Here is a 27,113-nt window from a genome sequence, read left to right on the forward strand (position 1 = left end):
GATCACAAAGGCTAACTCCAGATAAAATTCTACCACGAATTGAAACATGCCATATACTGTGTGTGTGTGTGTGTGTGTGTGTGTGTGTGTGTGTGTGTGTGTGTGTGTGTGTGTGTGTGTGTGTGTGTGTGTGTGTGTGTGTGTGTGTGTGTGTGTGTGTGTGTGTGTGTGTGTGTGTGTGTGTGTGTGTGTGTGTGTGTGTGTGTGTGTGTGTGTGTGTGCCTGCCAGCTCGACTTGGAAGTGGCATGCAAACAAACAGCAATAAAATTCAACCGAAGAGTTGAAACTTTGTGTGAGTTGAGCCTGCCTGTGCGACTTGGTAACAGTACACAAACGGTAATGATAAGTTCCGTCGGAACGATAAACAGCCAAAACACCACCCCATCGTGATGTTAAACATTCACTAAGAAATATATAGTGAATGTTGTTATGGCAATTTCAGATATTATGGAATTCGGTTGAAGAAAATTAGCATTTCAACTCAACAATTGTCAGCTTGCTTTTTGTCATTGGGTCGCGCGATCTTTTTGCTAATACCGCACCAATCATATGCACATCTTCATAGCTCTCTATCTCTACTGGCTTGCCATTGCTGTCTGTTTCGTGCTCTACTTTCATTTCTCATTAGTTATTCGTGAAGGATTATTCGTATCTCAAGTCTTGTAAACTATTGGTAATTTTTGTTTGAAATAATGGGAAAGAAGATGACGCTATTTGAATAGATGAATTTAACGATGCACACAAGGAAACCACTCTCGAGGCCGGAAGTAGCGATAGCGAATAGGAGATACTTGGTAAATCATATCCATTTCCAGTTTTTTCCTGAAAACTTTAGTTTCCGAAAATCCCCACATATATCTCGCACAGGGATTTTTTAGTTTTAATGTTGAGAAAAAAAAAGTCCGAGTTATATTTGAGTAAATATGGTACCCACTGATGAGACCTCAATAAAGGTCGAAACCGGTCTGGGTAGTGGCCCCTTGCCTTTAATACATAGCATCATATATCTCCTCCAGTAGATGTGCTTTGCATTAAGGATAAATATTAAGAATAGAGATCAGAGCTTATTCTACCTTTACCAGGAGTTGCCTTGGACTTGCACTACGTGCAGGGTCAGCTAGACTTGCAACACTTGCAGGTGCAAACTTGAATAACTTGTCTGTTTGCTTACTTGGGAAATGGAGTAAAAATCCAGGTTTATATTTAAAATAACTTGGTATCTTTAACATATATATATATATTCGCCTTGTGTTTACAGCGGCCTGTGAACACAAGGCGAACTAAGTAGTTCTCAGACTTTCCGAGCGCTACTTCGTTTGCCAGAGCCGGGCCAGAGGAGATCACGGGTATCATGTATTGGCGATCACTGCAGATGCTCAGTCATTGGTCGTATGTAATGCGTACTGTGTATTCTCAAATCGTCTACTCAACTCCCCCCCCCCCAAGATTAAATCCTGAGTGCTCCACTAGTGGGTTCTACGGCAACGCCCGAGATTGACAACGCCCGAGATCGTCTAATTTGGAAACTGATTAAAGCAATAATTAGAAAAATTTCCCTAGTCAGCCACTAGATTCGAACTGAGAACAGCTTTCTTCTGACAGCCTAGCCCTTGGATGCAAATGTCATTTCTACATGTTACATTCTCAGAATATTTAGAATAATAATGTCAACCAAACAAATATTTCTAAGTCGCAGTCATCTTCGTTCACAGTTGTAAGCCTTTTTTACCCTTCTTGTTTACATATAATTTGATATTTATGAGATATCATGATTCAAAAAGTTAGATAGGGCTAACAAGCTTTCGCCTAGTCCCTATAGGGCAATAAAAGGCGTTAGTAAATTCATTAATTACAAAAAAAAAAAAAATCAATCTTTTAACGCTTTTTTTTTCTCTAAAGATAGGAAGAGCTATTTTAATCCTAATTAAGTTTGTAAACTTAATAGCTTCTAGAGCAGGGGTGGAGAATCTTTTTTCTTCCAAGGGCCATTTAGATTTTTATAACGTCATTCGCGGGCCATACAAAATTATCAACTTAAAATTAGTCTGCTATATTTGGTCAAACATTTAATTAACTCACCTCTAATGTGATGGCTGGAACAGCTTCTCTTTGGTGAGGCATGTAATGTTAGTTGGAAGTGATGATATTGCTACTCACAACTGCTTTTCCAGGTTTGTGTCGGTCAGTCTGGAGCGCAGTCGACTCTTTGCGATGCTAAGTTTTGAAAAGAACTGCTCGCAGCAGTAAGTTGTTCCGAACACAGATGCATGTCTCCTCAAAGTTGGAAATTCATCATTGCTTATGTAACGTTTATAGAACTCAAGCAATAGGAGGTTGTTGTACCTAGCTTTCAGCTCATCATCGCTTTGCAGCTGAATGATTTCGTGTTGAAGGTTATCAGGCACATCAGTTGGTTCCACACTGAACGGTGTAGCAAAGGTGCCCAATTCGATTTGTTTACTTTTCAAGTCCTTGAATCTTTCATTAAATGCCTCAATTAGTTTCGCACATTCACCAGCATATTCAAGAGTCGTAGAAGGTTTTTGTCCTTCCAGAGTGGGGAAATGCACTGCGTTATTCCTTTCGAGTTTCACTTTCCACAGCCTTAATCTAGCTTCAAATGATTTCACGTTTGAAAGCAGGGAGCTCAGAAGCTGGTTGGAGCCCTGCAGCTTGACGTTCAGCTCTGAAAGGTACTTGGTAATGGCCACCTTGAACGCTAGATCGCACAGTGACTTGCTATCATTGATTTCCCTGACAGGTTTTCCCTTTATCTCCATTAACTGCTTGACTTCATCCCGCAGTTCGTAAAACCTCTTGCGTATGTTCCCGCGACTCAGCCACCGCACTTCACAGTGATAAACAAGATCACCGTACTCAGACTCAAGATCATTCAGTAACTCCTTAAACTGGCGGCTGTTAAACCCTTTCCTTTTTGACATAATTTATGTATGTCACTACTGTTGGCATCACATTGTTGAGCCGCAACGACTGTGCGCAGAGACTTTATTGGTGTATGATGCAGTGGCATATAATTAAATCACTTGGATCAAGACTGAGACGATTCAGTTCTTTCTTGACAAATGCAATTAACCCTTTTTGCGAGCCAACCACGGCTGGAGCTCCATCTGTAGTAAGGCATCTTAACTTTTCAAATGTTAGCTGAAGTTTTTTCATTGATAAAACAAGTCTCTCAAACAAGTCCTCACCTCTTGTAGTACCATGCATGGCTTCCAGTGATATCAGTCCCTCTCGCGTGTCAAACTCTGCAGTTATCACACAAACGAAAACGACTAGTTGAGCAGTATTTGTTATGTCCATTGTCTTGTCACAAGCCAGAGAGAGAAAACTTGGAAGTCTCCTGAAGAATCCTTCAATGTTTTTTCAATATCTTGTGCTAAGTCAGTAATCCGATCTGAGATGGTTCTCCGAGACAAACTAACAATTTCTCTGAAACAATTTTACTTTGTCTGGTGCTAACAACTCCGCAGCAGCCAACATGCACTCTTTCACAAACTCTCCCTCTACATGAGGCCTCAGCTTCTTTGCGATTAGCTCGCTCACTACATAACTCGTCTGAATAACGTTGCCTCTGTCACAACGAGGCCTAGTGAAAGCAGCTGGTTGTGATTCCAAACTCCGCTGAAGAGCATTGATTTTATCCAGACGCATTTGGCCTCCCAATTAATTGAATTTAGCATGTTATGACACTCAATATTGGCTTTTTTCATTACTGCTAACGCATCGCCACAAACTAGGCACACAGGTTTGCCTTTGACTTCAACAAAAAAATAATCATTTGTCCATTTTTCTTGGAAAGATCGATACTCTGCATCAACTTTTCTTTTCTATTTAGTCGCCATTTGTAGGATGTCACACCACTTAAGTTGTAATAACTATCCAGCGTGTGCGTCGCCAGCGACGCGATTATTTTGCTTTGATCGCTGTTCTAATCCTGCATCTTGGATTTGGAACATATCCATCGACTCTCGAGGTCTTCTCCATGGCTGCCGGGGCAGCCGACGAGAAGCATACGTGTCTGTCCCACCATGTACTCGTATGTGTTCTGTCTATAACGTAATGGACGTTCCTTGCTTGTCCCTCAAAATTTACGTCATTATCATGCTTCACTTAATATAAATTTATGTTGCTATGAAAAAAAAAAAGCTCCTTGATTTATTGAATTTCGAGTCCCGCCTGCGGTTGCCTTGGCAGGACCAGACCAAATGATTTCGCTGGTCTTATACGACCCGAGGGCAGGACGTTCCTCACCCCTGTTCTAGAGGAATAGTAATTTTAATTAATAATAAATGGAACAATAGAATAAGAAAGTACAATTTTGTAACTGATCAAATTATAACAGTTAAATTATAAACAAACAGAAACTTCTTAAATATTATATATGTCCCTGGAGAAAGCAGAAAAGAGGATTCTGAACAATTTTATGAGGAACTGCAAAAACAGTTAAATAAATGTAATAAAAATGGCTATACTCGTATTAACAGCAGGAAATCTCAATGTTAAAGTTGAAGATAATCCAATTCCAAAATGTCTTAGGAAAATATGGAGAAATTTGCATGAATAACTATTAGAACTATTAGTCAAGAACTATTAGATTTAAATAGCTGATACATTTTTTTGCAAAAATAAAAAAAAATATATAAAAGAATATAAATAAATATGCTTGGAATGGCTGAGGAACAAGATTTATAATGGATTATATCATTAGTAATCCGAAACTAGCGCCATGTTATATGTTTACAGAGGAAATAATTTTTTTCAGATTATTACTTACTACTTTCTAAAATAGAAATAGTAAAAAAAATGAAGAAAGGAAGTAAATAAGAAAAAAATAAATAAATAACAAGAAATTGAATAAGTATACAAAGTATATCAGTGGCGGTCCGTACATAAGCACTGCGACACTGCAACACTCGCAAGGAAAAAATTAAAAATGTAAATTTTGTTTGTGTTTATAAATAATAACAATGTTTACAACATTATATAAATGCAATACACATGTTAAATGTTACAGCTTACGTTTTGACATTGATTGAATAGTTAATAATTGGAATTGTTCGATTAACGCAAAAAAACTGAATTGTTCGATTAACGCAAAAAAACTGAATTGTTCGATTAACGCAAAAAAACTGAATTGTTCGATTAACGCAACTCAAAAAAGGCTGAAACCGGTCTGGGTAGTGACCTCCCTCCATAATGTAACAACAGCATACACATCCTAGGAAATGTGTTTAAATTATGGAAAATACCTAAGAATAGCGATCTGAGCTTTCCCCACCTTTGCAACGAGTTGTCCGGTATTGTACTACGTACTAGGGTCACTTGCATTAGCTCACGCTAGTGTTCGCCGATACTTTATAGTTTACTATATTCGGCATGAAACTCTCTGATTCCAATCTTTGAGTTTCTTATTCGGTTTTGAAACAATGTGGATTTTATATCCCCTTAATTTAAAATATTGTTTATATCGCCGAAATGAAGCTTATTAGCTCTTTATATTTAAGTAACTAAATATTATATTTCCTAATTCTCACAAACATACGGTGTAAACTCATGATTTACATTTAAAAGAATTTTTTTTTATTACATTGCATACATTTGTTACAGTTATTATATACATTACATACATTTGATTACATATGATACATTACTTACATTTGTTTACATGTGTTACTTACATTACGTACATTGGTTTACATATAATACATACATTACATACATTGGTTTTCATGTGATACGTACATTGCATGCATTTGGTTACATATGATACATCTTGGATGAGGACTAATTTCTTCTTTGCTTTCATCCTCGAAGCTTATATGTAAGCTTATCTGAGGATGACACCAGTTGGTTATTATGAATTGGTTTTTTTTTTTTTTTTTGCTGTGTTGGGAAGCTGCGAAATCTGTGATTAAGAAATTCGCGCGCGCGCAATCACACATACACACACGCACGCACAATAACTTGGAATGCATTGATGCATCGCTGAACTGAAAGCCTGAACGAATATATTGTGTTTCATTAAGTTTGTATGGTATTTTGGGTGCGTGTTTCTTGTTCATAGTATGTCCTTAGAGCTCTTTTCAGGCTATTGTAATTTGTAAGTTTTTTTCTGTATTCAAAAGGTAATTTGTAAGTTTTTTTCTGTATTCAAAAGGTAATTTGTAAGTTTTTTTCTGTATTCAAAAGGTAATTTGTTTATCATGTCTGGGATGTAGAAGTTTCGCGTGGCCTTTCCGTAGTGATTATTGTATTTATATGTGATATAATTAGTAGTCTAAGGTCTTGTTATACGGTAAGTATTTCTGACTGTCCTGTAGTTGGCATCGAAATAATGTTTTAGCAAAGCTGCATAGTGACATAAATGTTTTGCTGTCAGTATTTTGTGTTCTGACATTGCAATGTTTATAAGGTCGTGATTTTCTCTTTGTTCCCAAAAGATCAGTTTTATCATTTTGTATTGTAGCGACATTAATCTATTTAATTTGTAGGGTGCGCAGAAAGCATACGTTGTTATAGCGTATCTTAGTATATTTTGGCATAGTGCTTTGTATATTAGTGTTTTTAGGTGTATGGGAACTACCAAAACAAACCTTAAAGTCCAAACCATTAAGAAAAAGAAAACCAGGACGTCCTCTTAAACGATTCAACGATGACTTCTAAGGCCGGAACAGGCCATACTAGGCCTAAATCCTTGATACGTATGATGATGATGGGAACTATGTCTTTTAACCTGTAAAGTTTGCCACTTATTGTTCGGAGTTTGTTGTGTAGATGGTTTATGTGACTATTCCAGTTCATATCTGCATCGAAGTAAACTCCAAGTAACGTATTGTTTCAACCTGAGTGATTGTAGTGGTTTTGCTGTTCTGTGTGTTTTGTATGTTGGAAAGTGGATGTTGAATGGTTATATATTTGTTATCAACTGGTCGAGTCAGTGGATTTCTGAATATCATTAATTTTGTCTTTTCTGAGTTTAGGTGTATGGAGTTTTTCGTGAGCCAGTCTATGATCAGATTTATGTCATGTTGCATATTTGTTTGGGCTATGCTTGCGTTATTATGGATGGATATTATTGCTGTATCGTCTGCGTATTGGAATATCTTACCTTTGAGACGTAGCTGATTAATATCGTGCGTGTAAATGTTGAATAGAGTTGGGGCGAGTACAGCTCCCTGTGGTACTCCACAGGTTACTGGTAGCTCTGCTTCGGTTTGACCCGATACGTGTGATATGCCTTCTATTTTGAAGGTAGTTTGTAAACCACCTGTGAAGAGGCCCGTCTATTCCAACATGCCTCAACTTTTCTAACAAGGTTCGATGTGTAAGTGTATCAAATGCTTTAGTTAGATCAATAAAGACTACCATGGCAATTTTGTTTTTGTCTAAGGCGGTATTAATTACGTCTGTAAAGTCTTCCAAGAGAGATGTTGTTCCCTTATTTTTCTGAAAACCATACTGTGTTTGGGGGATAATATGAAAGATCTCAGTGTATGCTGTGAGTTTCTTCAGTATGATCAGCTCCATAATTTGATTGATAATTGGCAATGTTGCTATGGGTCTGTAATTGCTGATTAAATTTATTTTTCCATGTTTGTATATGGGTGTGATTATGGCAGTCTTTAGCATACTTGGTATCTGTCCTGTTTTAAATATTTTATGTGTTAGTTTTAGTAGGATAGGACTTAAACTAGTTGCATGTTGCTTTATATCTTTAGGTCTGATACCATCTATTCCTGGGCCTTTGTTTGGTTTGATTTAATTTATTGAAGAGAGAAGTTCTACTTCTTTTATGGTTAGGAACCATAATGCCTGTTTTGATTGTGGTCCAAGTGGAGGGTCTCGTTTTGTGATTGGGGGAATATTTCTGTGTAGTTCTTGGATGGGGTCTGCAAAGTATTGGTTAAAGTCAGTTGCTAGTTGTTGGAGAGGTTTTGCGTCTTTCATGAAACTGTGTTTTATGGTTTCAGAGGCGATGGTGTTGGGAACAAAATCTAGCATCTCATTAATCAGATGCCAGGTTTGTTTCATGTTGTTTTGTACAGAGGTTAGTTTGTCTCTGTAGTAGCTTCTTTTTGCATTTCTGATTTGTGTTGTAAGGCTTTAAAAACTGAATATCTTATATTCAGTTTTTAAAGCTGTGTTATTTGGATATCGCTTTAATTCTTTCCATAAAGCGTCCTTTCTGTGTAGTTCTAGGATTAAGTTTTGTGTTATCCAAGGATTTTGTGTTGTTTTTGAACGAATTCAGATTTTCTTTGTAGCTTTCTTATATATTTCCTCCAGTGTAATTTTAATGTTGTTGTATAAGATATCTGCTGAATCTGATGTCAGGTGTTCCCAGTTTGTTTTTCTTATTTCGTGGTTGACTATTTCTTCATCTATTATTGTTTTCTGTCGCTTTTCTTCTGTGGGACATTGCATGGATATTGTCTTGGTGTGCAGGTTTAGAGCGGTGAAGTAATGGTCTGCTACTTTGCACTTTATGACTGATGCAGTGTAACTATTTGGTGGTGCTCGGACGTTTATATGATCTAGACAGGAGGCAGTGATAGTATTTCCGAATATTTCTTCTCTAGTACATGGTGTTATTGTTGGTATTAGATTATACATTGATAGTGTGGCTAGGTATTCTACAGTGTTGTTCTGGTTTTCGTTTGCAATATTTATGTTTATGTCGCCAGTTATCATTAGGTGTTCGGTTGAGCATATTTCTTGGCTTGAAAGCCAGCAATTGAGTTCGTTCAAGAATTTTATCATGTTTTGGTTTGGTGGCCTGTAAATAGCATTTAGTATTATGGGATGCTGTGTATTAGTGGTATTTGTGATTTCGAGGCAAGGGGTTTCAGCATGCTCAAACTGATTGGCCGTTTCTTTTGCTATTAATTTTTGTTTGATAAATATTAATATTCCACCCCCTCTTTTTCTTTGGCGATGATCTATGTTGTTGGAAGCCTGGAATTTGGAAAGCAGTCGCTTTGTCATTAGTTATGGATACTTCTGTAAGAACCAGTATATTAATAATATCGGTGTAATTCTTCAGATAAGCCTGTAATAATAACCAATGTTTTCGGATGCTTCTGATGTTAATATGCAAGATTGAGAGACCCCTCGCTTGTACTGTATTTTGTTTCCATGCATCAAGCGATTCGAAAGTACAATTACTGATGTATTCTGGTGTAATTGCATCTATTTGATGGTTCACATTCATTTTTGTTGTGTTGAGATCTTCTTATTGAACTAAGTTGGAGTCTTTTGTTACACTCTGGCAACCTGTCTATATCTTCCGAGCTTTTTATTTGTATAGACTTTGAAGTCTGTGACTTTCTCAGGAATATTTTGCCGTCTTTGATCCATAAAAATTGATAATTTTTTTCTGTTTTTTCTTTTCTTGCTTGGTACAAAGGATCCTGATTGAAATGTTAAGTACTCAGATAGAAAGATTGGCGTATTGTCTTGCGATGCATTTAAATCCTTGACTACTGGTTTTTTCAGTCTGCTGGCTTTTATGAGATTGTCTCTTGTAGCCTTGCTTGTCAGACGAACTATGACTGGTGTAGGTCATGGCGAGCCTTGTTTTCTGTTCTTCCTGGGAAACCGATTTATGGTTTGAATATCATTATGCTCTAGGGGGATGTCAATTGCATGGCCTAACTTTAAAACTACGTCTCTGAGATTTTCTGTGGATTCGGTTTCTGGAAGACCATTTATGACAAGGTCTTCTTTATGTTGTTGTTGGTTTAAAACTTCGTATTTTAGTTTCAGGGAATTAAATTCTTGACGGAGTTCCGATGTGTCTTTTATCAATTTGTGCTGCCTGTCAGTTAATGCGTTAATTCTGGTTTTAATGTCTTTTACCGTTTTTAAGACTTCTTCGATTTTTGAATTATTAAATTTAACAAACTCTTCATATTCGCTAATTTTTTTTTGTTATTTCTTTATTCTGTTTATCAAATAGTTCTTGGACAAGATCTACCAAGCTGGCTTTTATATTTTATAAACCTTTTTCTAGAAATAAATTTACGGAATTCAAATTATAAGACTCACCGGTATTTTGTTGTCTGTTCAGTTCATCGTCCGATTCTGCCTCCAGTGTAATCAGTTGTGCCGTGGATGGCGGCGTTTCTTTGTTCTCTCTACAGTTTAGGCACTTCCATTCTTCTCGTTTGGCATTGGATTTACGTTGCCAAGTTGTTTCTGAAAGTCCGGAACATGTAAAGTGAAGATTCCTATGGCATTTCCTGCAGGTTATATGACTTCCGTCGGACGGAAGTCAGGCACTTGTTGCACTTCATGACTCACCTTTCTTCCTTTGGACAGCTGCAAAGATCGCGACGTCCTTTGTTCTATACTCGTATACTCTATGACTGGAAAGCCATCTAATTTCAGTATAATAAGGTAGATCGCTATATTCACTTTCTATATCTTCTAGAAAGTTACTAATTTGGCGATGATTAAGCCCACGTGTGCACGAATATAATTCACAATTTTACTGACATTTTTAGGACATGTCCAATATTTAAAATTTTGGAGCATAGCGTTTGATGATGAATAATGCAATGAAAATGTTGAAAATTATTATTACCTTGTTCTTTTCATTTTTATTTTAAATTTGTAACAACTCCTTTGACAACATCAGTCATGGCAGGAGCACCATCAGCTGCAAGACCAACTAGCTTTTTTAACGGTAAATAACTTCCATAAGGAAGTTATTTACCGTTAAAAATATCAACTCGTGTGTATCGTGCATAGAAATCATTTCTAGAAGTTCTTCACGTACTTTTAAGTTCATATCACATCCACGAATAAAAACAGCCAGCTAAGCGATATTCCGTACATCTGTACTTTCGTCAATTGCAAGGGTATAGGTCAGAAATGTTGGAATTATTGATTTTAGTTGATTCCTTAAGTTCCCGGCTATATCATCAATTCTGCTAGCAATGGTATTTTGAGATAAGCTTATATTTTTAAATTTCTTTAATTGATCAGGACACAACACTTCATCTGCTTTAATAATACATACGCGAATAAATTTTCCTTCAGTGAATCACTTGTTTCGACTTGCTTGCAATTAAAGGTGATAACAAATAACTGGTTTTTACCGTAGCTCTATTATCTTCAATAGGTTTGGTAAATACACTTTGTTGATTTTGAAGTGTCAACTTTAATTCTGACAATTTATTTTTTTCGAAGTTTCGGAACATATTTGTCATAGTTTTCTTTATGATTTGTATCGTAATGCCTTTTAATATTATATTTTTTGCAAACGGCAATAGAATTTCTACATATCAGGCATAATTTTTTTTTCCTTGAATATAAAAATATTGTAATTCCCATTTTTATTGAAAACTACGACGTTCTTCTTCAATTAATCGTTTTTTACTCATACTGGTTGAAGGTTTCGACATTATTTTTATAAATTCTTTATTAATTATAAAGAAAACACTGCACTTTCTTACGACTTGAAAATTGCTAACTGCTAGCCTCTGGATGTAGCCGCGTACGTAGACTTGCTCATTAAAATTCGTTAAAATTCGATATTTATGCAGTGGTGTAACAAGATTTTTTTAAATAACAAATAGAACATTATTTCCTTTAGAAATTGCAGAGTAGTTTGGGATATAAAATAATCTTAAGTGGAAATGTTCATTTTTTTAAATATGTTTATTTAATTCGATGTTGTCAAAATTTAAATAACCATATTGGTTACAAAGTTTGGCGGGCCTCATGCGGCCAAGCGTGTTTGACATGCCTGCTGTAAGGCTTTAATAACGCCACATCTGGACTACTGCACATAGATCTGGACTTTCAGATTCCGTGGTAATGAAGAAGTTGTGGAGAGGATCCAGAGGCGGGTGTTAAAGATTGTGTTCTTTATGAGAATAGATTCACTACCAGTATACTTTAAAACTAGCAGTTAGATGAAAAAGTGGAGACATGGTAGAAGCATTTAAATTATTAAAGGTTTTTTTATAGGATTGACACTGAAGACTTTTTTTTTTCAGTACATGGCAAGAAAGGAGAAAACAAGGGGTCACCAGTGAAAGTTGTGTAAGAGTGGGGTTAGGAAGGATAATAGGGCCAGGTGGTTTTTTGCTTTGAGGGTGGTAAATAGTTAGAATGGGTTGCCAGAGGTGGTTGTGAGTGCTTTATCAGTGAATGAGTTTAAGGAGAAGTATGATAGATATTATGTAAATGTGGCTAGTTTGTGAAAATAAAATATAAAAATGTGCTCATTTTTTAGTAACGGCTAAGGGTATAAATAGATTCTCACGATGAGTCTTCTGACTCCATGGCGATACATGTATAATAATAATATAATATAATATAATATAATAATGATAAAAGATAAAGACAGATAAAAAAAATAAAGACATTTTTGAAAATCTGTGAAGCAATTAAAAGGAAACTTAATAAGAGAACAAGATGAGAAACTGAACTAAAATTTTATAAAGTTATGGCCAGGCCCATTCCATTATATAGTTCGGAAACATGGACTGTTAGAAAGAAAGATGAACGTAAAATACAGTCGGCAAAAATGAGATTTTTAAGAGCAATTCAAGGATACACAAAATTTGATCACATGAAAAAAGAAGACATCAGAAGAGAGCTAGATATTTACAACGTAAATGAAAAAGATCAAGGATTATAGAGAAAAAAGGAAAGAGCATCTATTTAGGATGAGAAGATATCGCTACCAAAAGTGACGGATAAATATAGACCAAGGAGAAAGAGAGAGAGAGAGAAGCTGCAGGATGGAAAGACCCGAAGAGAAGAGAATGCAGAAGTCATTGTTCACCCTTAGCTGTTACTAACAGATAAGCACATTTTTATACATAACAGCTTTTGATATTTTCACGTTATAAGAGAAACAATACAACAGACACTTGCTGCTATTTTGTTATCCTAAACATTGACACTTATACATTGTACGAAAATGGTATGAGTTGTTTCTTAAATGCTTGACTGAAAATCCGACTTTTCGGGAGAAATCTTGTTTGTGCCTGAAATCGATTATCTCGGTAATCGGCTGAAAAAGGACAAGAAAAAGTTTCTTTGGTTAGCGACTGGGATCAAACATGCCATTCACCAATTTTATTTTATCAAAAAGTTAAAATAATATGAGTAAATGGTCGTTTAATGTGCCTGTCGAAATTCTACTTCAGTAAAAAACGATGTTCATACTATCTTTGGTCCCATATCAGTTACTGAATGGGAAAAATATCAGCAATGCATGAGAATCTTTGAAAAAGTGCTTAAATGAAGCGTTATCCCTAGTGTTCGAAGAATAAATAGGTTGGAAGTGAAATGGATTAGGCAAAAGATTCACAAGAAGAAGATGATGTGGAAAGAATATCGTGAGAATAAGAGTGAGAGGAGTTATGAAATATATAAAGCTCAGGCCAGAAAAGTAACGAGTATTGTGAGAGAAGCTAAATTGGAGTACGAAAAGAAATTAGCCATGCAAGCTAAAGGCAACCCAAAAGAATTTTATCGTTATGCCGCAAGCAAAAGAAAAAATGAATGTGAAAGAATAACTTTATTAAATTCAGATGATACTCGAGTGTCTGAAGCTAATGAGATTGTTCAATTAATGAGTGCTCACTTTACTAAAATATATCAACCAAGTATGGTTGATAAGCACTACGACTATGCACCATGTTACGTATGTAACATGGTGCATAGTCGTAGTGCTACTGCTTAGAGATGCATGAAAATGACGTTGAAGAGTTGTTGCATAACCTCGATAAGAATTTGTCTATAGGGACAGATGAAATATCAGCCCGTTTGCTAAAGGAATGTTCAACCGAATTCGCTAGGCCTTTCACATGTTTGTACAACTTGAGTCTCAGCTCAGGAATGAAAGGAATGCATGATAGTTCCATTGTACAAGTATGGTGCAAAACCTGATGTGTCTAACTGCAGACCTATCAGTATCTCTGGTGTGGTAGTGAAGATTTTAGAGAAGTTGGTAAGAATTCGCATACAGAAATGGATACACAAACAAGCTGTACTCTGCAAGGAGCAGCATGGGTTTACTGAAGGAAGATCATGTTTTAGCAATTTGCTTATATTTTATAAACAATGTTATGGCCAACTTGGATAAAGGGAATAGTTACAATATAATAATGTTTGGATTTTTCGAAGGCATTTGATAGGATACCACACGAAAAGCTTTTGGATAAACTGGAGAATATGCGATTGGAATATAAACTCTCTACTTGGATCAGGGGATGGTTGACAGACAGACAGATATCAAAAAGTGGTATACAGTGGGTGGGTGTGAATCTGCCAGATTTAAGGAGACCAGTGGTGTATTGTCTCAGGGTTCAGTCCTTGGGCCATTTTTGTTCAATCTATACATCAATGACATCAGGCAGGGTCTAACATCAGATGTGGAATTGTTCGCCGATGATGAGAGGATAAGGAAGGCAATCAGGGATGCTACTGATATTCAGTAATTATATTCTATCTATCTCAATGGCTTTAACAGGCCTTTAAGGCCCACAACCCTCCAAGCATGCTTGGAGTTCGTAACCGAAATACGAGGATAGAATGGTCACCCCTATGCCTCGAAGTATTCCTAGCTGTATCCCTGTGTGTTCACGGGGCCGGTTTGCCTTCTTGCGGGATGAAAAACCCCAGATAAACTGAGGAGAAAAACCCTGCTGTCCACGCCCAAGACCGGTTAACTTGGCTATGGCTGAGGAAGATCCTTCAACTCCTCACGTCGTCGACGGGAATCAAACTTAGGACACTCCTTCCCCAGTCATATGGTTGCGAAGCGCAAAGCCACTAGGATAACCGCGCGGACAGTAATTATATTACAAAATGATTTGAATAGACTGGAAATTTGGACAAACAAAAATGGCTGTCAGTTTAATCTTAGTATGTGTAAAGTTATGCACTTTGGCGTGATTAAATTTCCAGCGGCATATTATATTAGCGGGGTTATGCTACAAGAAACTGAGGAGGCGAGGGTTCTTGATATATTCGTGGATAGTAATTTGAAGTTCAAAGGTCACATAGCAAAAGTTGCAAATACAACTCAGAGGATAATGTTGATGTTGAAGGCGAACCTTGACATGTAAGGATAAGGAAGTAATTTTGCCTCTTTATAAGGCTTTGATAAGACCACATCTGGATTATTGTGCGCAAATTTGGTCTCCCTGGTTCCAAGGGAGATAACGAAGCTGCGGAAAGGGTGCAAAGAAGAGTTACAAAGATTATATCTGGATTATGGGATTTAGATTATGAGGTCAGATTGCAAGTTTGTGGAGTACAGACTCTGATAAACAGGAGAAAGAGGAGTGATATGATAGAGGCTATAAACTTTTGAATGGGTGTTATAGGATAGCGTCTGATAAAATTTTTCGTTATATGAAAGGTGGGGAGAGAAATTGGGGGGGGCATCCATGGAAGTTAAGTTTGTTCACAGTTCAAGAAAAGGATAAGAGTTAGGTTTTTCTCCCAGAGAGCAGTGGTGTGAATAGTTTGCCTTTAGGGGTAATGAGTGCATCTAGTGTGAATGAATTTAAGGAACGGTATGACATCTGGGTTGGGTGATTTATAGCCTCTCTAGATGAGTTCTTGACTACCTGGAGGGCTCATATAATATAAATAATAATAATATTAATAAAAAATAATAATAATTCAAATAATATTAATAAAAATAATAATAATAATAAAAATAATAATGTCTCCCGTATTGCTTAGATTTCCTCGAAACTGCTGAAGCATGATCTGTAAAGGGAAAAAACTTCTTCATTTTATTATTATTTTATTCACATAATTGATACACTGTCAAAACAAGATATCATATAAATAAAAATTTGACTGGTGATTCAGAACAATTCAGATTCTACCCAAGAATCTAAGAATAGTCTGTCAGGTAGCGTCGTAAAATATGGACTGTTCCAAGTAATGCTGTTTTTTGTAGGTCATATGGGGGTCACTTCGTTGATGTTTAATTGCTGTAAATAGTTGTATAGCTTCTTTGAAATTGCACCAAGTGCACCGATAACTATTGGGATGACTTTAGTGTGTTTAAGACACAGCTAGCCAACTTCGATTGCCAGATCTCGATATTTAGTAATTTTTTCCAGTTCTTTGTTGTTAATGTTGTTACCACTGGGTATTGCAATATCGATAATCCAAACCTGTCGATGGTCAATAATTGTGATGTCAGGTCTATTGTATTCCAAATGCCGATTACTTTGTATTCTAAAGTCCCAGAGAATTTTTGCTGTTTCGTTTTCCAATACGGTCTCGATTTTATGCTGCCACCAGTTATCAGAAGTAGGAAAGCCATATTTTTTGCATACATGCCAATGAACTATTTTGGCCACTTGATCATGGCGGTATTTATAGTCAGTTTGAGCTATTTTTCTGCAGGCACTGATTAGATGTTCTACAGTCTCATCTTTCTGATTGCATAATCTGCATTTGCTGTTATTATTAATGTTGAAAATTTTTGCTTTGATTGCATTAGTTTGTAATGCCTGTTCTTGAGCTGCTAGAATAAAACCTATTTCTTTTTTAATATATCCATGTTAAAGCCATTGCCATGTCTTCTTCACGTCAATTTTGTCCTCAGTATCTCGAAGAAATTGGCCATGCAAGGGTTTATTTTTCCAGCGCACATATCGGATATTTTGTTGTTCCTTTTTGTGATCGGATTTGTTTCCTGTTGCTTTTAGAAGGCCCTCTTGTGTAATTGCTTGAAGCATTGTCTCAAGCTATTGTCGATGTAATTTCTTAAACCAATTTCTTCTTCTTCCACAGTCTGTCTCACTTGCAGCAGACCCCGTCCACCTATTCTCCTCGGTAGATACAACCGGTCAACAACACTTCGTGGATGTAATGCATGATGCATAGTCATTAGTTTTCTAGTTTTGCGGTCTAGTTTGTCCAGGTCTTCTTTTGTCCAATTTATTATGCCAGCTGTGTATCGGATCAGTATATCCCAAGAATTCATTACTCTAATTCTGTTTAATCCATTTAGTTTTGTCTTCAGAATATTTCTAACTCTTTTAATGTATTCTAATGCTGCTTGTTGTTTAACTTTCGAGTGGAGAATATCATTGGCTTCTAATATTCCTAGATATTTATTATTATTATTATTATTATTACGTTCGAGAATATATTCATTTACTATATATATATATATATATATATACAGGGTGTTCGGGATAAATTTGACATATTTATAATTAATTATATTTTTCCGTAAGTTACATGTATTAACACACACTTCTCTTCATTTAAAAGTTTGGACCCTTCTTCATTCATATACAAGATGTCAGAAAGGATGGATAGCTGGAACCCACCTGAATCATGGAAGAGAATAACTTGTATCATGATGATTTGTGCCCGCCATCAAAATAAGGATATTACGACTGCTGCCCAATGCTCCCTGAATACAGTAAAAACAATCAGGCATGAACTAGAGACTTGCAATGGTGACTACGAGGATGTAGCAAGAAGAAAGATCCCTAGCAGACGATCTGATTGCGTTCGTACAGCAGAATTCCTCGCAAATCTGCAGGAACAGGTGTTGAAGAACCCTGGCATTGGAATTCTGGCTTTGTTCGTGGAGTTGCTAACTGTAGTCAAGCCCTGGATAACAAGGGTAGCCAATGGTAGGCCGTATGTATGGCAGCAGGATTCGGCCCCTTGCCACACCTCTGGGAAAAGTCAAAAATGGTTGTCTGAAAATTTCTACGACTTCACCAGTCCAAATGTTTGGCCTCCAAACTCCCCAGACCTTAACCCCATGGATTATTTTGTATGGGGCGCAGTTGAAAAAGACACCAATCGCACTTCCAGTAATACAAAAGCCCAGTTAATGGATAAAATTAAAACAGTTTTTGCGGCCCTTCCCAGGGAGACTGTAGCATCAGCTTGTTCGAGATTCCGAAGCAGAATTGAAGCTGTGATCGATGCTAATGGTGGTTATTTTGAGTAAATCTTGTTGATAGTATTGTAATTAACTCTGCCTGTAATGTTTTTTTGTCAATTCATTAAATTTAATAGATAGAAAGAAGATTTTCTTTTTCCTTACGAAACTGTCAAATTTATCCCGAACACCCTGTATATATATATATATATATATATATATATATATATATATATATATATATATATATATATATATATATATATATATATATATATATATATATATATATATATATATATATATATATATATATATATATATATATATATATATATATATATATATATATATTGTGCGAGTCATCACAAGCACACTACTGGTTATTATATTCCAAATTCAGACAAATCTATTTAATAATTTAACCTACTAAGTTGTCTGCAGAGAAGGAATGGTCTAGTGACACTTTTTTGTGGTTTTTCTGCCCAAATGCACCATTTCTATCTAATCATTAGTCGCTGTTTCGAAGGCCTTTCATAAATAGGATCGCGTGTTCCAAAATTGGGTGCTTTTTGTTAAATAAAAATGGTGGATTTATAAGAAGCAGAATCAAAAAGCAGTGGTCAAAATCGGTCTTAATTCATTCTCTAGTTAGATATGTCAGCAAATAGTATAAGGTTAAGAATCACTCGGTGAGTCATGAACAACCATTGCCTTTCACCAGCCAAGTAACTTGGACTCATATAAACCTAATTAACACCATGACAGATCGATCATTTCTATTTGTTTCGACTGCTATGACTGTCAGTTGCGTGTTCTCTAAGTATCTATCTGTGATATGAAATTAAAAAACGAACCTCTGGCAAGAAAAAAACTTTGTCATATCCATATGAGATTAGCTAACCAAACATTAGTTGAAAAGCTGTATAAAGGTTAATCGTATCCAAAACAGGGATTTTAGCCCACGTCTTTCCAACCAAATGCAATATTGCATCGTCAGTACAATATATATGAACACTTCAAAAAATTTTACAAACTTTTTATGCAGGTTCTCGAAGAGTCGATTTTTTTTTAGTTTTAGCATTAGAAATAAATAAAATATCAGGAGAAATTTCCCAGTTTTGTTCCTTCATTTTTCTCTTTTCGCAACAATGAGAGACTGAACTAATCTTCCAGAGGGTTGAGACCTTTATCATCGGTGGCCGATGATAAAGAGTCTTCATCTTTATCATCGACCACTAATCGATTTCTAAATAGATTAGGCTAAAGAGTGCAGCTTACTCCCTCTGGAGGATAAAAAGACATAGAGAGAATACAATACTTATGATATTTATTCATAAACGTTATTTAATTAAAAGAAAGAGAACGAGATGAAAATGTTTCTCAAATTAAGCAAAACAATTAAAATATTCCTACGACATACTAAATAAAGTTTTGGAACCATTAGGTTAAGGATACTGTTTCATATGGCTTTCTTCGAATATTCCTAACTCTTCGAATATTGCAGAAAAAGTGTAATTTTTGTTGTTTAAAAACGACTGGTCTATGACCGCATTAGTTCAATTTCTGCATTGATACTATCCGTCTCTCTCTCTCTCTCTCTCTCTTTGTTACGTTTGAAATCTAGAACAGGCGCAAATGATACTTTATTCTCCATTGATTCTTCGCAAGATTTTTTACTCACGTGCTGGTACAGATGAGTTGAAATTAAAGTCAGCTGTGTTGTCATTTGGCAACAATCTCTTTGGAAGCTCTTCCAAGCTTTTCTTTCATTTTATCAGAGACCTCATTTTTGACGGCATTTGTATATCATGTGAAATGTTTTGGATTTTATGATAGTTTTTCCATTCCTAGTATATTCTAATAACAGATTTTTTTTGAACTGTGGGTAAGCAGCAAGCAGCTCTATTACATTCAAATTGCCTTGATGTAGGTTTCTTTATATCGGAAATATATTCAATTATATATTTGTCTGATAAATCTAATAAATCTATTGAAATGGATTATTATTACCTGTTGCATTGTTAATCCCGATATGCTTCATCGAATGCATAGTACTTCATCGGTAAAGGCATCTAGAGGTTGAAAGAAAACGTATTATTTGAAAATATAACTAATATAATGTTTAAAAAAATTTCCCAATGTTTCCTGACTTTTCGGAAACCTGTACATTATGTAAATGATGATAATCATCATGTAGATGCTTTTCTAGTTTTAATAATGTTACGAATAAACTGGAGATGTTTATTCGAACATTAGATGTTTCGTGCATCTAATGTTCTACCTGATCATTAACAAGCATTTCAAAATTTTAAATTTTGATGAGTCCAGATGTACTAGTAGAAACTGATTTATTATTTTATAATAATAAATAACTCTCTTCAATAGAAAAAAAAAATGAATTAATTATTGTAAATCTAATAAATCATTAATTTGAAATCCAAATGGTTTTTACGCCACCCGTCTTCTGGTGAAGATATAGGCGGCGCTTTGAAAAAATTCTGCAGGCAGTGTTATAATTATTACTCTGTTAATGAAAAATCATTTTAAAATGAATTTCCCAATTTGCTTTGTGCATGTGTGTGTGATATTCTCTCTCTCTCTCTCTCTCTCTCTCTCGCTCGCTCTATGGGAGTGAAAGAAGGGGCCATGCCGACGAGATGTTTTTCTAGCTTTGTCTAGTCTCTTAAACACCAAAGGTGAAAACTTTCATCTTCGTAATTATTTAAAAATAGCAATTAGCTATGATTAATATTCTATCGATGTACAGTTCGATATTCAAACCGAACTTAGTGTCATGGGAATTTCATTAGCAAGATGTGATTAATTATGTATTATAGGCATGTTTATCATAGCCAGGAGTAGAGAGAGAGAGAGAGAGAGAGAGAGTCAGTTAATCAGGAATTCATCTTGAAGTTGACAACATCAATCTTTTTTTTTTCTTTTCAGAAAAAAAAATAATAGAAAAGAAAGAAGAGAGAATATTTACAAAGAGTGTAGTTAACTGCCGACTTTCCACGTATTGATAGCTTCGAGAAACTCTAGTTTTAACGTGTGCAAAATACAAATACCTATAAAAAGTAAATTATAAAAAAAAAAGAAAAAAAAGATTATAATCGTGATTCGCTGAAATATAATCCATCACTGCTACCCATTCTTCTGCTTTATTACTATAAACCTAAGGTAAAGGTAATGTGGTCCCTTCAGGCTACTTTGATCCACACGCGATTATTTGATTGTCACCGAATTGTCTTGAACCCTAGAGCAAGATGTCCTTGAGATAATTTCCCCCCCCCCCTCCTGAGTATAAGTCGCATTTATTAATCCCACTAAATAGCCTAATAAGAGTACGACATAGTAAAAAAAAAAAAAAAAAAGAAGAACTTTCTTGTCTATATACGCAATAATGACGATATAAACTTGTACAGTTTTTTTTGTTTAAGATGACTCCAACGTCTGTGGAATGAAATGCAAAAAGAATCTTATTAGAAGCTTAATTATATAGGACATAGAAATGAATGCGAAGGACTGGTAAAATAACTTATTTTTTTACAATAAACATGGAATAATGAACCTTTTCTAGAGTTGGATTACACTTGTATATATGCTGCCAAGAGCAATAGTTACAACTGTCGAGACAAAATTATTACTCTGAGGTATGTGGGATGCAAGGGGGTGAATAATTCTCAGAGTTACGATACAAGAATTCAGAAACAAGTTCGCTAATGAAAATGCATCTGCAGGACATTAATATTGTATGGGAATGATTACTTGGCATGGCTGTTATTATTATTTACTTTAGTTTTAATTTCAAAATACCTAATAACCAAAAGATTCTTTCATTAACTATTTTTTTTTCCTGAAGTCGAAATATACCCAAAGGGTGATCAAAAAAGTTTCTGAACTGACGTCCAATGACACCACTTAGTACAACGCTTCACCATTCGTTATAATTATAAAAAAAAAAGTCTACTAGGTCATTCGCCATTTATTTCCAAATTTTAGCTTTCGTAAACACTGAGAAGTAATATCGTGTAGAGTATGATGTGTTGGATCCTTTGCTGCTTTAAACAGAAAAATTGACAAAATTTACAGATGTTGAACTAACTTTCAAGGTGCAAACAATCAGTGGAATTCTCCTATCTCAATGGTTTTCAAATTCAAAAATAGAATGACGTATGTTTGGAGACATCCGTATATGAAAGACGTTTTCCATAAAGAAGCATCGCTATTTATGAATCAGTTTTGAATTTTGTTTAATCATGACAAACAGTTTTTGATAAAAGATCTGAATATGATCTTAACATGATGTCTGCAGCAATGGAATTGCTAGTTAAAAATAGCAAGTTTTCTGTACTTTATAGATCTGATTTTAAAAACATGCTGGAAATTTTGTTTGTGAATGGATAATCTCATTGTAACATTTATGCCGTGAAATTAACAAAGAAAAGTCTTGCAAGTTCGATTCTATCCACCACTGGCTACAATCCAATTATGTACTTTTTTCTTTTCTTTCAGTGCATTATTTGCAGCGTGTTACTCGTATATATGTAATTCTGCATATACATCGTAAATTCTAAAAAAAGACTTGAAAACAGTTCTTTCACTAATTATCGTCATGAAAATTTCCAGAAGGTATATTCATGCATCTGTATTTATTTATAATAATAAATATTCTTCCTGTGTTCCTCACAGGAAGTAGATGAAATTCTTTTAGTTCTAAATAACTTTTGGAATCAAGAGGCAACTGGTTTCTACCCTTAGCCTTGAACAATAGCTGAGCTCATGATCAGCGATGATTATGAACGTATCGGGAGAGAGAGAGAGAGAATAGTAGACAACTTTCGCCATTTTGCGATCCTAACCTGTAACTCGTATTGTTGTCTGAAATGCTATGAGTTCTGCTATTGAGCTTGATGAGTTGGCGATTTAAAAGCCCAAATTTTATGAAAGAAAACGTCTCTTTCTTGAGTCCAAGATCAACAAATTCGACCGGCTAAAAAAAAGCTTACAAAAAGTTGCTTTAATCGGTGACTGGAATGAAACTTATATGTCCTGTAGTCTAGAGATATTGGGACCAGTAGGTTGCCACAAGGTTACAGGGGAGCACCTGCTTGTTTACGTATAGATGCCAACACAGAAATACTAAAATGGCCAAATACTTTAAAAAGTAAAATTTCTCGTTTATGTTTAGCTTACGAACAGTCTACAGTATAAAATAATAGAAAAACCACGATAAACCTAAAGGAAGTTAGATCTACCAGCGATATCATTTAATGCTCCTAGAGGATTGGATGCTTGACAATTTGTAATTGCTGTTAAAAATGTTAGTTTTGCTTGTCGATATAAAGAATAAAAAGAATATAACCAATGAAAATAGTTAGTCATGCTGATGGGAGTTACACGATACTATAAAAATAGGACAAAAATTAAAAACAGCGCAAAAGAAAACTACATGGAATTAATAATTAGTTTCTGTACGAATTTACACAGAATTTGTGCTTCAGCCAAGACTATCCTCAGCAAATTTAAGCATGGAATGAAATTCCAGGAATTGTTCTCAAGCTCATTGACGTTGTAGTCGTCGTGTAACGGTAATAATTGGTTAATAGCAAATACCATCTAATTTCCTTACCCGAAGGGTGGGGAGAGAAAGGATCTGCAAATGCTGCTATTCCTGATTGAAACAGTTTCAGAATATAACAGCTATTAATATTTCATTGGATGTCGATAATTTGGGTGTTTTCGTTCCTCTTTCATTTATAAGCTATTAATATATTAAAATAAACATGCTCTATTCTGCTTGGATCTATTTCGGAAGTTATTTAAAAAAAAATAAAGAAAGAACGTCTTTATACATCCCTAAAAGTTTGTACAATATCCAATCTCTCCAATTGAGTTAGATTTGTCCATGCTGAGTTGCAAGTATTCAAGAGTATTTCACTTGCATTACTCACTAGAAGAGGGAGAGTAAAACTGAGAGAGAAGAAATGCATAAATAATTTGGTAGCGTAGTCGTAACCTGATGGGCGCAGTCTTAAAATGAAGGTGGTACGCTTCTCGATCTGTATATGTATTTGGGGGAAGGGAAGTATCTGGTTTGTGTGTGTGAAATCTTGAATATTTGAGAACTCCACATTAATCACACCCATAGTCTAGTACTAGCACGATTAAATTAAGAAAATACAATAACAATCGGGTTTCTTATAGCATAATATGCAAATTTCAAGACATCCTCACTGTCTTCGGATTTTCCATGTGTGTGAAATCTTGAATATTTGAGAACTCCACATTAATCACACCCATAGTCTAGTACTAGCACGATTAAATTAAGAAAATACAATAACAATCGGGTTTCTTATAGCATAATATGCAAATTTCAAGACATCCTCACTGTCTTCGGATTTTCCATTAAGATATCAAAACTGTTTGCATACTCCTTCATAATTTTGGTCCCCCCCCCCTTCCACCCGCCAAACTAGATATTGATACTGCGAAACACCAAATAACTCCTTTATCTCGACTATTTCTGATATACTGCATGTGCTACCATAGTTTGGACATCAATAAAGCTCAGAATCTTTCCAGAACGTTGGGTCTGGGTCAAGGATAAGAATATGGTGCGCTGTCCCCAGTTAGGATCGAATGACCCCCATTATTAAATTTGCTTGTTCGCTGGGAAAAAGTAAATAAACACGATGACAAATATTTTAATTTTCATAAGAAAATTATAAATAATTGCGAAATATTTCTCTTTATAACAATACAATCAAGAGAAATTATTTAAAGATTAATAAACAAATATTAAATTATACTATCGCCATAATCTTGTACCGAATTTTATTACAATTGATTGAATTTATTTGTTGCAATATACTTAGCAGGCTAAGAATATAAACAACTTATTAAATAATGCAAATTAAGATTTTATATAAGATTTCAAGCTAACAGTATGATATTCAGAAAATGTGCATTCTTTGCGTAGGAAGAAATATAAACTCTCTGCAGTGTTCAGTTCTGCTCTAGAAATAATCTGAATCAGGTTCTTGTCCTCTTATTACTCCAGGAAGTTTTTTAAAATATCATTTTTATGTGCACAAAATCCAAAGAGAACCTTTTTCTCCTCTTATGAAAACCGCTAAAATTTTGGGAGACAAATACTTAACCTTCCTTTGCTTTTCCTGTTCATTATCTTAATTGTCAATATGTCAATCGCTAGTTTAATGACATAAACCAGAAAATGATGCAGAATTCTTTAAAAGTCATTTAGGTAACTATGTAATTAAAAGCGAAGGAATTTAAGAGTATCAGAAAAAGAGTATTTAAGAGTATCAAAAACAAAATAAAATCTTGTTTGTAGAAGGTAACTTTCCGAGCAAATTCTTAACGATTTTATCAAGACATTCTTTGATTTCTCCCCTTCCCCTAAAGGTTTCAATTATTAATAATCATTATTTTCAAGTAGATTAATAATTATTAAGTAGATTATTTTTAAGCACGTTTCATAAAACGTGTAACTAATGGCTTAAAAATTATATGTATATGTAATAAAGTTGTTCCGGTGCTAGACACATTTTAATACAATTCAATATTTCGGATCTCAACTTTTCTTGTCATTTCAATTCTTGTTTTAAATGAAAGATTTAAACGAGATAAACACCAGCAACTCGCTATTTTCAGTTGAAAATAGCTTATAAAGAGTCTTCTCGAATTCGGGAATTGAATCTAAGGTTATGAGGCCAGTGTTTTATATCTGTTATTTGAGTGTGAGGCCAGTTTGTCTGTTTCAATCTAGAAGCAAGATCTTTAAAACGTCTTTCTAGTATCCATGAATTATATTTTCTTATACAAAGATTGCTTTTCATTTTATTTGTCGTAGAGAGTCTTCATTAGACTTTGAAAATATTCCAAAACATGCAGATTGAAGTTCTTTTTCTATGTTGAAGAGAAACTGCAAGAAGTATATTTGGTTAGTTGGATAAGGTTGTTTCTAGAATTACGATTGATGCAACTAAGACTATGAGGCCAGTGTTTTATGTCTGTTATTTGAGTGTGTTCTTTGACCTGTTTGTCTGTTTCAATCAGGAAGCAAGATCTCCACCATCACCGTATGAGACTAGTAACCTACTTTCAGTTGAAAATACCTTATAAAGGGTCTTCTCGAAAATTCGGGAATTTGAACCTGTCTTTTCAGCCAAAAGGCATTGCCGTTGCCAAACCGAGCTACGGAGGATTCTACTAAAGTACTTTCATTGTTATCTGAGACAACTGGCGTTTGAAAAGCTTTTGAAATAATTTTTGAGAGCTGTCTCACTTGTAAATAAACAACATTCATGTAGAACTACACTAACATTAGCTAGTAAAACTGACAGGGAAATTCAATACCGATTCTCTTCAATTCGCTGTGCATAGATATGGATCGGAAACAGCCTTCATTCACGGGAAGTTCCGTACAAACCTTCCAGTCGACAGCGATCTCGTTCCTGATAGACTATCTTAGAACTACAGTTATGCCTCTTATACAAGTAAATGTGAGTTATTTTTCCACAGTTAAACACCCGGGATATCTCGCGTTTTGAAAAACCAGTGAGCTCTGATGTTTTCAAAATTGTGGCTTAAGCCAGACGGGCACTCACAATAAGCCGTTTATCGAACTCCGAAAGATCCTATGTTTTTCGCCATTGTAATCAACACTATTGACTATTACTGACCAGCAGCATTCTTAAATGGTTGCTTAGGACACGTGGTGACTTACGTGACCACGTATTTTGCATATACGCTGCATTAAGTGGCGTTTACGTGCATCTGCATAAAGGGTTCTAATTCAGTGGCCGGGATGTGTATTTCATCCACTTGGATGTGTTTCGGTGGTTAATAAACCGAAATAATTAGAAAAATGTGGGAGGGAGATAGAAAGATGTGAAAGAATCTTTCAGACAGAATCAGATACTTTGACTCATCTTCGTAATCAACGTATTAATTCTCGATGAATGTCAGCAGTGACTATTTTAGATTATCACAAAAAAATATTTTTTTCATTCTTTTCCCATCTTATTTCGAATTTTCACGTCATTAGTTTTGTGTGGGTACCTGTAATGATTAGGATGGGTGGGTTGATTGTTTGAAATTAAGACTAAAGCAACAATGAGGATAATATTATCAGGCGTTGATTGCTTTGTGATTTATCTGTTT

At 35.2% G+C, this 27,113-nt stretch overlaps 1 pseudogene; it reads right to left on the reverse strand.

The window, feature by feature from the left end:
- Positions 1-2,154: 2,154 nt before the first annotated feature.
- LOC150108281 (general transcription factor II-I repeat domain-containing protein 2B pseudogene) lies at positions 2,155-2,943 on the reverse strand (annotated as a pseudogene).
- Positions 2,944-27,113: the final 24,170 nt, after the last annotated feature.

The sequence above is a fragment of the Typopeltis vanoorti genome, chromosome 3 (assembly GCF_054136105.1).
Source record: "Typopeltis vanoorti isolate ZY-2024b chromosome 3, IOZ_Tvanoo_1.0, whole genome shotgun sequence".
NCBI classification, from domain to species: Eukaryota; Metazoa; Arthropoda; class Arachnida; order Uropygi; family Thelyphonidae; genus Typopeltis; species Typopeltis vanoorti.